General features: G+C 38.4%; 1 pseudogene; it reads right to left on the reverse strand.

Moving 5' to 3' along the window:
* Nucleotides 1-4,532: 4,532 nt before the first annotated feature.
* LOC131688334 (survival motor neuron protein-like) lies at nt 4,533-13,154 on the reverse strand (annotated as a pseudogene).
* Between the last annotated feature and the right edge of the window lie 245 nt (nt 13,155-13,399).

Below are 13,399 nucleotides of genomic sequence, written 5' to 3' on the forward strand. Positions count from 1 at the left end.
ATCTAGGCATTGTCAATTTCGTTATATTCAAACACATGAGCCTAGCGGACAGATTAATAAATATGGTGCTCATCTCATTGAAGATGTTACTCACTTGTGCCTTGTATGCAGCTCTCCTGAGTTGAATTCCCAACCCCGCATATTTTTTAAAGAGAATTTTCTAACCAAAAAAACCGAATGACCCTAAGTTTAAAACGTCTACAATCGAAATAAAAAATATTTATCAAAAAAACGTAATTTTGCGAAACAGCGTGATCATCGTCGAGTGTGAAGGTGTCAATCACAATCAGGGGAAATAGCGTAAACGTTGTTACAAAACTAATGTGACAGTATGGAGAAGGGGGTTTCATTGAAATTTCGAACTTTTTAACCTGATTTATCTTCCTGGGTTGCGCACCATTCATTCCTTCATATCTGTTGCAACTGGCCAACGCTATGCTCAAAACACTCCACTTATGTACGAGAATTGGTACACCGTGTGCCAGTACTGCATAGGCTACACGCCTCAGAATGCTCTGAATGAAAATTTCCTTAACAGTGTTAACTAGAAGCCCTTTTGTTGAGGTTCCATGTTACATAGCAGTCAAAATTATGAATTTAAAATTGAACCACACCAGAATCTGTCCTTAGGTTGTTACCTGATTCGAAAATATCTTTCCCAATCTATCGAGCCTGAGTGTATGTGCTGAATACTCTTTATGTATTCAAAGAATAGCTCCAAACGTGTTTTGAATGAAGCAAAGTATGAAACAAAACTGCTCGTTATAATAAATCAAAACCTGCTGGAGATAGGATTGATTCGGTTCCAATTCCACTTCTAATCTCTTCTATTAAACACTACATAGCTGAATACATCCTAAGGAACCTGATTAATAATAAGTACTAATGCCTGCGAACCTGTAAAACACTAAAAACCAATCAGTCTTTTATCTTGGTCAGATGGCATTACTCTTACGTTGACTACCAAGAATCGCTACAGATTAGTTTCGCAACTTTTGGAAACAAACTGAAACTGCTCTAACATCTACTCGCCAACCAAAATTAGATGCCTCATTACTAAACATATGCCCAACACATATTCGAAAAAATAAACCGTTAGTATCAATAGGCTCATCACACATCACCTACGAATCGGCGAAAACATGTATCAACCCAACGCATACACGAGCAGAAAAATTTACCCCAACGCAGCTCCAAAGTAACACCCACCGACATGTCGCATCGTACAATGTTGAATTCAATCCAAAAAACAAAAACATGCAAACGTCACACGGTCCAACTGTGTTCGATTCAATGCCACCACTGCTGAAACCCCATAGTAAAGGTAGAGGCTATGTATTTTGCGACAGTGACGGCATCACCTCGCACACAGTTAAATCATGCAAAACTTGCACCCGTTTTCCTGCTGTGCTGTAGAGTCTGTCGTGCGCTTCCCACTTCAACGTGCGATCCGAAACCATGCATGTACAAAAACGATTGTACCGTCCGGACAATTAAGCCGTGATATTGATCGATTAATGTTCGAGCGACGAATGATTAAAACGGACACGCGGCACCCTTTTTTTTATAAACTACCCGTTTTGATTGAGTCACTTAAGTGCAATTGTGTGCATATTTCAACGTTACCGAAAATCCACTTACCGTATCGTCCGGACACTACAGTCAGCATGTTGCTCGTTTGGCAAGTGAGCCTCGACTGATACAAAACGGGCACGCGCGACTTGTATAAAAAAAATTCCCGTATGTGATAAAACTCTGGCTCTGTATGAATTAGGCTTGTAAATTTTGCATTTTCCCAGTGGTTTTCGAACGATTTACTAAAAATCCGGTTGTGATATTTATAGTAAATGTACATTTGACGAAATTGAACACAAAACACTTGCACAAATTTCCGATTAGACAGTGTAAAAATATTGCGATCTCGTTCAGCAGAACGAAAGTTATTCGCATTCAGAAACTGGGAAAATTACACAGCAGAATTTTTTTGAAACGTTGGAAGTATTCTACTTCAAAAATTTTGTATTGACAAAATGGGCAATTTATTATATTTAAATATTTATTTCATGTATTTTGAAGTAACTCGACAATTTTTTGAAAGCGATGATTCTAATAGTCCTAGACTAAGTTTACGTCCATAGTGTCATAATTATCACTAATGGCAAGCTTTGTTATTTGGTGCTACGTTTTTAGTGGGTAATCCTCCCAGCAGTGAGATTTTTCAATCGACTTTTTGCGTGGATAAAATGAGTTTTGGAGGTTGCTTTTGCGAATATTTTTTACTGAACACACTAAGTCTCTTTTTTAAATATTTGAGCTGATATAGCTCGCTATTTTTGGAGGTCCCCTTGCCGGAAGCGTGCTGTTGGTCGGGTATCCACCAGGGGCGCCAACCTGGGAGGGACACCGAAATCTTGATCAAAAACCAAAGGGGCGCACAACAAAACAAACACCACGTAGCGCCCTGTCAGTCTCATTCAGATTTATTCACAAAAAATTGCGTTGTTCTAAAATTTAAAGTGGATAAAAGAATTGAAAAAAAGTGTTTGAGTTGTAAGACACGAAAATTTCAACTTCAAACTAAAAAAAGCGAAAATCATTGAAAATGCACAAAAAAATTTGGAATCGTCCAAAATTTTCCCTTTGGGGATTTGCATAATTTCAGGCGTTTGGGTCTTCAAACCACAAGACAGTTTCGGTTCATATTCTTCGTCGGCAAACAGAACTTCTGTGCTTACTATCGAGACATCACTCGGTATAAGCCAGTTGTTTAGTGTTCACACAAGACGTGTGACTTTTTGGATTTTAGTGTCTAACTAGTGCTAATTTGGGTACTAGCTTAGATACATCAACGACACGACTAGACACTGGCATTCCAAAACTGTATCGCAAATCTGACTACCCCTCAGTGACTCAGGTAACTGGTAATGTCAAATATGACGATTGGTTAAAAAATGCACAAAACTAGCAGCACTTATGAATCTGTTATTTTCCTTAAACAATCTGTTAATATGCTCCTATAGCTACCGTTGCTTCCTCTGGTTACGCGAACAACAAACTTTTTTCATAACATGATTCTATTTGTTGTGTACGGAATAAAAGGAATTATTAAGCATCGAAACTTAATGTTCGCTGTGATGGCCTCTGGAAATCCACGGAATTTAGAAATATCCGGATACGCCGTCGGTTGTTTATTTTACTAACCGGTGAGTTGCTTTCTTAGTTAGTTATCAGTATTTCAAACAATACTATTGTATTTGCAGATTCACTTCTGATCAAGATATGATGCATGTTGCATTTTCTTGGTGCTACACCGGTGTAGTGCAAAAAAAAGAGATTGATCACAACCAAGTTTGAATGAGTGTAGCACAGAATACACTGGTGTAATGCTAAGTCAAAAACGAAAACGCCATGAATGTATTGATATATCAAGCATTCGTCGGGAAAAGGCCAAAACAGCCAAAAGAAAACCATTTATCGCTCATCCGTTTTTCGGTGCCATATTCTACACACAATGAAGAAAGATGAAGAAGGGGAAATGCAGTCAATTTGAATATTATAAGTTTTCGAAAAAGTATGTTTCACGCACGGGTGGCCAAGAAGCCCCAAAGGGAATCTACCGGTTTCGCGCCCTTGTCGGTGGTTCTCGTGTGCAGCACTCGGTGCATGCAATCACCGTCCGCAGTGCGTCATCCGTCGTGGGCCAACCCTGCCGCATCTAACAGCATCGTTGCCGCTCCGAACGGCTATCAATCAGCTAAACAGCCACTGTGAAACGAATTAGCATGTTTCCCACTACCCACTGGTGGCTTGCATCAAACGCCTTATGCGTCAAACGCCAAGAGAATCGAAGTACATAACATGTTTACCCAACACCCAGTGTTGGCCCACAGATAACGCAATATCACCCGCCGTGAACCAATACTTCATCATAGATAGATGCAGAGGGTAGTTTAGTTGCGGGAAACGAAGAAAAAAGGTAGATGGTTTAGGTCTTCTGCAGTACGGAAGAAATTATATGAGAGAAAGGCTTAGAGAACGTCACAAAGGTAGGATAGCATTCGATGGATCATGAAAGTCATCTCGACAGAAATGAGCAGAACAAATTAGTTTTGTGCGGTATTCATTAGGTTTTTCAAGTACCAAGAGAAACTGGAAGTATTCTGGATCAAACAGATAGAAAACCGTTCATGTATTCTGTTCTTCCCTTTTCTTCTGGTAGCCAACCGAAGTTTTTTTGGTTCCTGTTTGGTCAGAAGCAGCTTCCGCGTACTGGAACGAGCCTATTGTTCCCGCATATGTGATTTCAGTGATCCAGCCTGAACATGTTTAAAAACAGAAAAAAATTCAAAGAACGTTGAGGAATTTGAGCATGATTAGTTCTTTCGTGTATTTCCAAATTTCTAATAAAATGCAAACTTGGAGCATTTAATATTAATTATTCCTTTCCATTTTGGAACAATAGAAAGATAAACGCCTTACGCTAGCCGGGTGAGAAACTGATATAAAAGTAGATTTCCGTAGCACAGTATATCTAGCACCAGAGCTGCTTCCTCGACTAACGGAACGAGAGCGGACTTTATCCTTCCTTCGTTTCTTTTTCTGAAAACTATAACATAAGTTTAAGTTTTACATACAATAGAGAATTTTTACTTCATTACCTTGTTGCGCTGAAGCTCGAGTGATGGATACTTTGAAGGATTACAGTTTTTCTTTATTTTATTTAACTTTAACTTTTGAAACATAGGGCGATTTATTCAAAAAAGGCTCAATTCAAATTCAGTTCAGATGAGAAAAAAACCTTACCTGCTAAAAATAACGTAAGTCAATGAGAATACCTTAAAAACAACTATCTGCCACTACTCTAGGTCGGCCGGACCCGTTTCTGAGACATCTTCTGCCCGTGATACAGACCGGTGTAGTAGCCGCTCATGTACCAGGACATGAGCATAGCGGAAAGATTCTCCGACTCGACATCATCATTATCTAGCATCGGTGACATCGGCGGTGGCGGTGGTACCACAAATGAGGCTCCCATTCCCATCCCAGCACCGGAGCCAGCAGCCGCCGACGCTGCTGATCCAGCCATAGGCATTCGGAAGCTAGGACTGTAGTTAATCCTAATGTTGCTAGCTTTCTTAGTCAACTTCTCCTCATCGTCGCTAACTTCCATCCGTTAGTGATCTTCTTCAAAGGCTAGTTCTGCTGCATCCTCACGCTGCTTGCGACGTTCCTTGCGTCCCCACGATGGCACCAAGCTGTCTGCCGCCACAGTCTGGTCGTTATTGTAGCCCACATAGCGAAGCAGTGTGCTGCCGTCCTTTGACATTGCCAAAATTGTTTGCTTCATAATCTACGCCATCGTCGTAGGTGGCTCGGCAGTAATCGCCGATCTTGAACACCGGCTTGCTTCCCATTTCAACGGAACCTTTCTCGGTCGCAGTACCTTCATCTGCGGGAGGTTTATCTGGCAGCCCCGGTTTAACTTCCTCACTCGTAGTTTGCTCCGGTTGGCCTTGGATGTTACCTTTTTGTTAGTTTTCATGGCCAATCGCATGACAACATCCTCTCTGACCATTGTTAACGATTCGTCGTACTTGCGAATGATGAGCGTATCGTCCCAAATTTCGTCGTTCGAATGCTCACTTTCGGAGCTGCTGGAGCTCGGCTTACGCGACCCAAGTTCATTCAATGGCAGTTCTGGTTATCACGAACAGATTTTTGAATAAATAAATCGAGAATTTTGTGAAAAACTGCTTCGAATTATAAAAGACGATTGAAATTTGTTTTTTTTGTGTTCTGAAACTGGAAATCTGGCAGACAAAAGCAACCGTTGCAGGTTCCTCATAGGGAGGACAACGAAAGGTCGTACGATACCGATAACCCGTTCAGAGCCCGTTTCTTATGAAATTTGTTTTTCAAGTTAGTTACTGGACTGGTATTGTGCAAATAACATGGTTGCTATACAGCAACTGAAAATCAATAAACAAAAGAAGTGTTGCTGAAGAAATAATTTTTTCGTTCGAATCAAGGGGTCACTCAATATACTGGTAACTGGCAGTAAATGACTCGGACCCTTTTTCTTCACAATATTTCATTGAGTTTCAGGTCGTGTCGTTGGATACATCGTCTAACTAGACACCCAGTTGGTGCTAGTTACTGACGAGGAGAATCCGAAACACTAAAACAAAAAACCGTACTTTATGTAAGGTATGTGCCCTTATGCACAAAAAAATTTGGAATCGTCCAAAATTTTCCCTTTGGGGATTTGCATAATTTCAGGCGTTTGGGTCTTCAAACCACAAGACAGTTTCGGTTCATATTCTTCGTCGGCAAACAGAACTTCTGTGCTTACTATCGAGACATCACTCGGTATAAGCCAGTTGTTTAGTGTTCACACAAGACGTGTGACTTTTTGGATTTTAGTGTCTAACTAGTGCTAATTTGGGTACTAGCTTAGATACATCGTCTAACTAGACACCCAGTTGGTGCTAGTTACTGACGAGGAGAATCCGAAACACTAAAACAAAAAACCGTACTTTATGTAAGGTATGTGCCCTTATGCACAAAAAAATTTGGAATCGTCCAAAATTTTCCCTTTGGGGATTTGCATAATCATTGAAAACTTTATCGCATGTTTTCATAAATTCATAAAATCAGAAGTGCGACAGATAGGTGCTGGTGGTGTCGTGTTCAGTGAAGTAACTCTTCTTAGAATTTCTACCAACGAATGCTTAGAGCGTGTTTTAAGGGAACGCTTTAGATTCCTCGGGCGCTGTTTGCATACGGGGCTTGATAATAAATCATGTGGACTCGACTCATAATAGGCACACATTACAGTATTCCCAGTGTAACAGCCATCCGCATGATTCTCAGTGAAATTGTCACACCGAGCCTTGTTATTACAGCGGGTAATTTCCTTTGTTTAGTGCAATACCTGACGAGGGGTACAAACAACCGAATAGTCAAAGAAGGCGTATTTTTTGGGATCCTCTTACATAATTGTGCAAAAAGTATCTAATGCTTGATAATTTTTTTTTGGAAAAGTAAAATGAATTAAACATGTGCGCTATTCTGGAAAATGTTTATTAAGGTTTCATCTGAAAAATAAAATTTTTCGAGTGTTAGGTTTCAAAAATGGCGGCTCCAGTAAAAGGTGTTTTGAAAACCGACCTCATCTGGGCACGATAAAGGACGCAATTCGTCATCTACAAGAAGAAATTCAAAACGTTCTTGAAGATTATATTCCGTAGAGGTGCCCCAATCTAAAAAATATGTAAAAATTCCATATAGAAGCAAAATGGCGGTCACTTGAAAATAAAGTTTTTTTTTCGCATGATTTTTCCACTTTAACCGGCTGTAAAAAATCGTTACTGATCAAAATATTTCGATTTTGTAGGTTACAGCGCCCGAGAAGGTTGTCTTTTAGGCGGGCAAATCCCGAAGTTCATTAGTTGAATGGTTCAAAAACGAGAATGCCCGCAGATTCCAAAATTCTTGTCCGAGAAATCCGCTATTTTGGACGCCATTTTTGACACCTTACACTTGAAATTTTTTATTATATAGAAGAAAACTTAATAAACATTTTGTCGAATAGCGCACATGTCTAAAATATTTTACTGCTTCAAAAATAAAAGATTAAACATTAGGTACTTTTTGCCACAATTATATAAGACGACCCCCTTAATGCAAAGCAGTTCCGCCAAAGGTCACCCGATACGAGTTTGAACGGAAACACAATCTCGCCCCCTTCAGTGTGATTGCCATTCAAAATCTGTACCCACTGAAGCAAGGGGTTTTTGAAACAGTCAACCCCGAACGACAAACTCGAACCGGTGACCACACCGTCGATCTCGACTTTCGAGCTATCTATTACTGATTTTCTTCGATCCGAAAGATTAGAAAATCTACCGAGTTCCGTGTGCAAGATTTTAAATGGGAAGTTAGAGTCTTTGATGACGGATCTTGTTCGCCATCCATTTTACTATCAGCTGAGAGTTTTCGTGAGACTGTCTAAGCAGTCTCACGGCGCAAAGTGAAAGCTTAAAGAAGGGACAGAAATTATGGGAGATAAAATAAATTGAACGACAAGTGAGAGGAAAGTATAAAAAAGTGGCCACCTATCTTCACTCGATGTATACTTAGATGGTATCGATTTTCTTAGTAACTGGCATGGAGAATATGTAAAAGCCTTTATCTGAAATAAATCGCAAAGCATCTTTGTTTCACTCGCATCTGTAACAAGATGGGTGGGTAATGTCTGGGACATAAATGGAAGGTCGTTACGGCACTTGAACTTAATTTAAGTCTAATGATATACATCGTAAATCTAATCATATGCACCGTAATCAACAATCCACCAACCAGGTAACAGCTTCTAAAAATTATCTCCTCAGTATACTTATTTTTTATTTTTATTTTATTTATCATCTGACGTAGTTGGTCTTGATGAATATGGGTCACACTGGTCCTGACTAGATGCTATTTTCATCGCCTATCGTCAAACGATTTCACGAATATACAGTTCAAGATTTTCGGCTGGAGTTTACATGAAATGAGCGACAGTCAACAAGGAACGAATTTCGTTCGAATCTTTTGGAAATCGGTATATTTTCAAGTTGTCAACCATACGTAATAAAAATAACGGTAAATATTCAATTAAATCGTCCGCTTCCATTCGATTCCTGGAATTATTTCACCTTAGAAAACTGCACAAAATGTGTGATGTGCAACAGTGGAGTGGTAATGTTATTAAAAATTAGATATTTTGCGAACAAAATATCTCAAAACGCCAACTTCCTGTATTTTTTGAGTAATGGAAATATTTCCACCAAAATACTAAGATTGCTTCCTTTAAAAAAACGTACAAACTTTGATTTTTCAAGTACTACTACAAAAGTTTTAGCATTTAATGTATTTTTTCCCTCATATTTTCTCATAGTGCCAATGGCAAAACCTTTAATCGAAGTGGGCAGATGTCAAAAATTGTGCAAATGATGTGAAATTTGGCTTTTGAGCTTATTTGACATTTGTCACAATATTTAGGAAATGGAGGGATGCTAGCTCTCACAACAAAAAACTTTTCGCGATGCCCCAATGTACGGTTGTAGATGACACATCCAGTTTTTTGCGGCATTTCGATTTCGAACGTAGAGGCTTTATGGCCTTCGACCAAAGTTACCTCCATTCTTTTTTAAAGTGATTAAACGATTTCACCAACCCGGCACATTCGGGTTTTCGCGATATCCGAGTAAAATTTTGATACGTTGCCTCGCTTGCTTGGACACCATTTTGATAACTGAAATAAAATACCAAATTCAGAAGAGAGGGGGGGGGGGGGTACCTGCTAATGCAGGCACACTTCTACAAAATGTTGGCAGTTCAGGTCTTTTGATTATACGATCTAAAGAATGGTGTCAAGTTTATGTTTGACAAAATTTTGATCGTAACAAACTTTGTTGTATGCTATGAGCTGATATTGTTCCCGTTTTGTTTTAGTTGCAGAACTGCAGTCGAGAAAAATACAGTTTGCTGACACGTACTCATCTTACCTTCATAGGTACATACCGTTGTCTGACCGTAAGGTGTTTCGCTACTAAGGGCAATAACCGATGGGATTAATGGGCGGCCAAAGAAAATTCGCACAATACAAACTACGTTGTCAGACTAAAACAGAAATTTCTCTAAGTGCATATAAGCTTCTCAAACCTATCAGTAAATGACGATCAACAAAATTTGGCTGCACCATATCATATTTCAACACACATTAGAATGCTATATGTGATACGCTGCAGACTCAACGATTGTTTTGAATTAAAATAAAGAGATTGTTATCTCTTCTTTTTAATAACTTTTTATACCATGAAAAAGCTGTTGGATTTGCACGAAAAGTTCAATTTGAAGCTGGTTTAAATTAATTCTAATCATATACTCAATGAGATCGTAATACAAAACAATATGAATCAATGCAGATGAGCTACAAAATATTTAACGATTTAGATTTGGTGTAATGTATCCACGTTTTGTGGTAGATGGTGAAATGTTTTGCTTCAAAAATTTCAAGTATCTTTTAGGATTGGAGCACCGTAACTAATTAGAAATATCCTTTTACACTTCAGCTAACCCTTGAATATCTTCCATAAAAATGATGTGATAAATGTGATGTGATAAAAAATCTTGTCTGGCAAGCGATCTGTTCTGATAGCTGGAACTTTAGGTATCGGACACTACAAGTACCGTAAACGATTGTACGTTTCGGCGATGGTATTTTAAAATGCTTCTGTTCTCTATCCTGAATAAATTTTTATCGACAGTACCCGTCTGGGACCGTTTTGAGGTGCTATTTGTTGGAACTAGGCACAGCTTTTGCCGAGTGGATATGCGTTGCTGCCTATTCAGCAGCTACTATTTGGGCAACCGTTCATAAAGATATTGAGAATCGTAGGTTAGATAGCAAATTACGGGTAGGATTTTTTATTGTGTGCCTTTGATTAATAAACAGGCACGCAGGTATGTAGTCCTGATAGGTGCTTGAGGTTGTTTGTGTTTTGTATTGTATACTTAAGTAGGAAGGAATAGGGCTTTCGACCTACTTCTTCAGATGATACCGTTAGGATTTTCCGAGAAACAGGTTTCTCGTAGTATGTAACCGCTTCTACTTTTTCCAACATATAATTGCTAAATTATTAAACTTCTGGAAGTCGCTCTAGTGCACTGAGTGTACGTTGCTCTGAAAATCTAGCGAAATCGTCTTAGGGCACCAGCGGCTGCTCGTTCAGTGGGCCATATGCGCGACTTCCGGAGGAAGTTAAGGAATGGGACACATTCAAGCGCATGTATTTTTTGACCTTAACATGAATCGAAAAAGTTTCTTAGGGTAAAACAAAAATAATAACATATTTTTCATGAAAATAACTGAAACAAATCATCCGTTGTAATTTTGAAAAAAAATCGCGCTTTCTATTGATGCCGCTCATCAGCCACCACACACTTCCTTCAGTCACTGTCTTGACAAGGTTATTTCACCAATTCGTCATCCGACCATTGTCGCTGTAGGCTGGACCGTTCAGCTTCAGTCTTCGTTTCGTTAACGGTCTTGGATGGAGCTGGATAATTTAGTGCATTTTGCTATTTGGGGGAGTAGCTGCACTCCATTGTCGTTGTACCCTTGTGGCACTTCCTGGCTGCATTGGCAAGTGGTTATATGTGACCAAAACGTAACTGGACCATCACGGGAATTAATGAAAAGCGACATCCGTCTATTATGTCATTCCGTTTTGTATACTTCTGAATTCATAATCTTATCCGTCACAAAAACGCTGTTTTCTTGCCACAGGAACAGATTCCTTGCCGAATCGTAAATTTTGTCGCGAACTTATCCGCAAAAACAAACCTATATCTACTCGAAATCTTGCGCCCTGGAATTTGCTGAAATCGGGTTTCGTATAGGTTTCATCGTCGATCAAGACACATCCACCAAGCTTCACCAGCTTACGGGTTCTGACCAATGCACAGTGGTTTTTTTTTTCGCCAAAAACATGCGAAAAATTAGCCGCGCAAAAACGGTAAAGCGTATAGCAATGATGTCTTCCAGGATGTTTTATGATGATCCAAGACCTTCAATTAAATGATATACATAGTTATAGTGATTAATCCCCCTTGAAGTGAGATATTTATTGCATTTTTGTAAAGTAAGAGAAACACTATGAAGTAATCAGAAATGTTAAAGAACATGTTTTTGCGAACATATTTACCGTAGATCAAAAATCTCCATTTATAGTACACTCGAAGTTACAGACCGTTGTTTGTGAATGTCCCCGTTTTATAACATAACTTCTTAAACATCGCAAATAAAGCTTCAGAATGTTCCAGAACGTTATTCGCCTTGTCAAGATACGTATCATACCAGAACTAATCATCGGTATATCTCCAGTGACTTAGAAGTTATTGGGTAATTTTTGATAAAATAAGCGAAATTTTCATATGTAATAACTTTCAAACGGGCAGCCAGTTCTTATTGCAATTAGAAGTGTTACATCAACCCTTTAAAACTCAATGGACTCAACTTGTATCTCGTTGTCTTCAGTAGAGTTATATATGATTTGAAAAAGCTATTGTTTTTTTTTAAAAAAAAGCCCAATATCTTCGAAAATACACGAGATATGAAAAATTACGCATTAATGAAAATTGTATATTTTGACTTTTTTAAATTTCAACGACATTCAATTAGCTAGAGATTACTGGGAAGGGAATGTTTTGAAAATTTAGAGCCATAGTAGTCAAGCGAGAGCAAGAATATGAAGTATTAAAATCGGAATAGTAGAAGTGGCAGAGTCATTAGAAAAGGCTCAATACCTTACGGACTTAACTTAGGTCTTTTGTGGATGGGGGTTGAACTTAGACAGTATAATTACGAATCACTCAAAAGTCCACCAATATGCCTCCTGGTGACGACAAATTTGTCCCTCTTCACCGTGTGAACCGTGTATTTTAACGATTAGAAAAACTTCATAGAATATACAAAAATTGGCAGGAATGATAATTGAAAAAATATCCCAAAATAATATATTTGGGTGTCATTCGAATACTACGTGCTATAACTTCTGAACTGCCCATGATCTCAAATGAATCCCATAAAGATAGGAAATCCCATAGAAAAAGGGACAAATATGCGATCATGGACAGTATAAGATTTGAAGAAGATACTTAGTGTGTTCGGTAAAGATATTCGCGAAAGTAATCTCAATAACTTTTCCAAAGACGTCAGATCATTTATACTACCAAATAAAAAATTTCATAATTGTCCCATTTTCTAACGGATTCCCTATCTTTATGGGACTGATTTTCGATCATTGGCAGTTTAATTTAGTGAATAATCTTCCTAAAAGTGAAATTACTTTTAGGAGAATTATTCACTAAAATTATACTGTCTATGATCGCAAATCAGTCCCATTAAGATAGGGAATCTATAGAAAATGAGACAATTATGCGATTATGGGCAGTATAGCAGCAAATGACCGAGTTTGCTATTTTACATGCATATTCCGCACACACTCACGTAAATTCGCCGTTTCAACATACACAACCAAATAATTTGGTTTGTAATAAAGAAAGCTGTCAATTTTGATTATTCAAACCTTTTTACGGAACTTACCCATCTTGTCGGGATGACATTTAAAAAGTTATATTAAAGAAATTGCTGTTAAGGGGTCATCCACAAACAGCAAAAGTTTGTTGAAGATATTAAAGATGGAGACTTTGTATCTTCAGCAAAGTTGTTGGCTAAAACTAGCACTACAATTTTTCTGAAGACATAATCTATTAAATGTACTTTTATGAAAGTTGATAAATATGTCTCAATTTTAGGAAGATTTATCAATAAAATCACAACACCGTATGAAAA

This window comes from Topomyia yanbarensis, chromosome 3, assembly GCF_030247195.1.
Source record: "Topomyia yanbarensis strain Yona2022 chromosome 3, ASM3024719v1, whole genome shotgun sequence".
Classification (NCBI taxonomy): domain Eukaryota; kingdom Metazoa; phylum Arthropoda; class Insecta; order Diptera; family Culicidae; genus Topomyia; species Topomyia yanbarensis.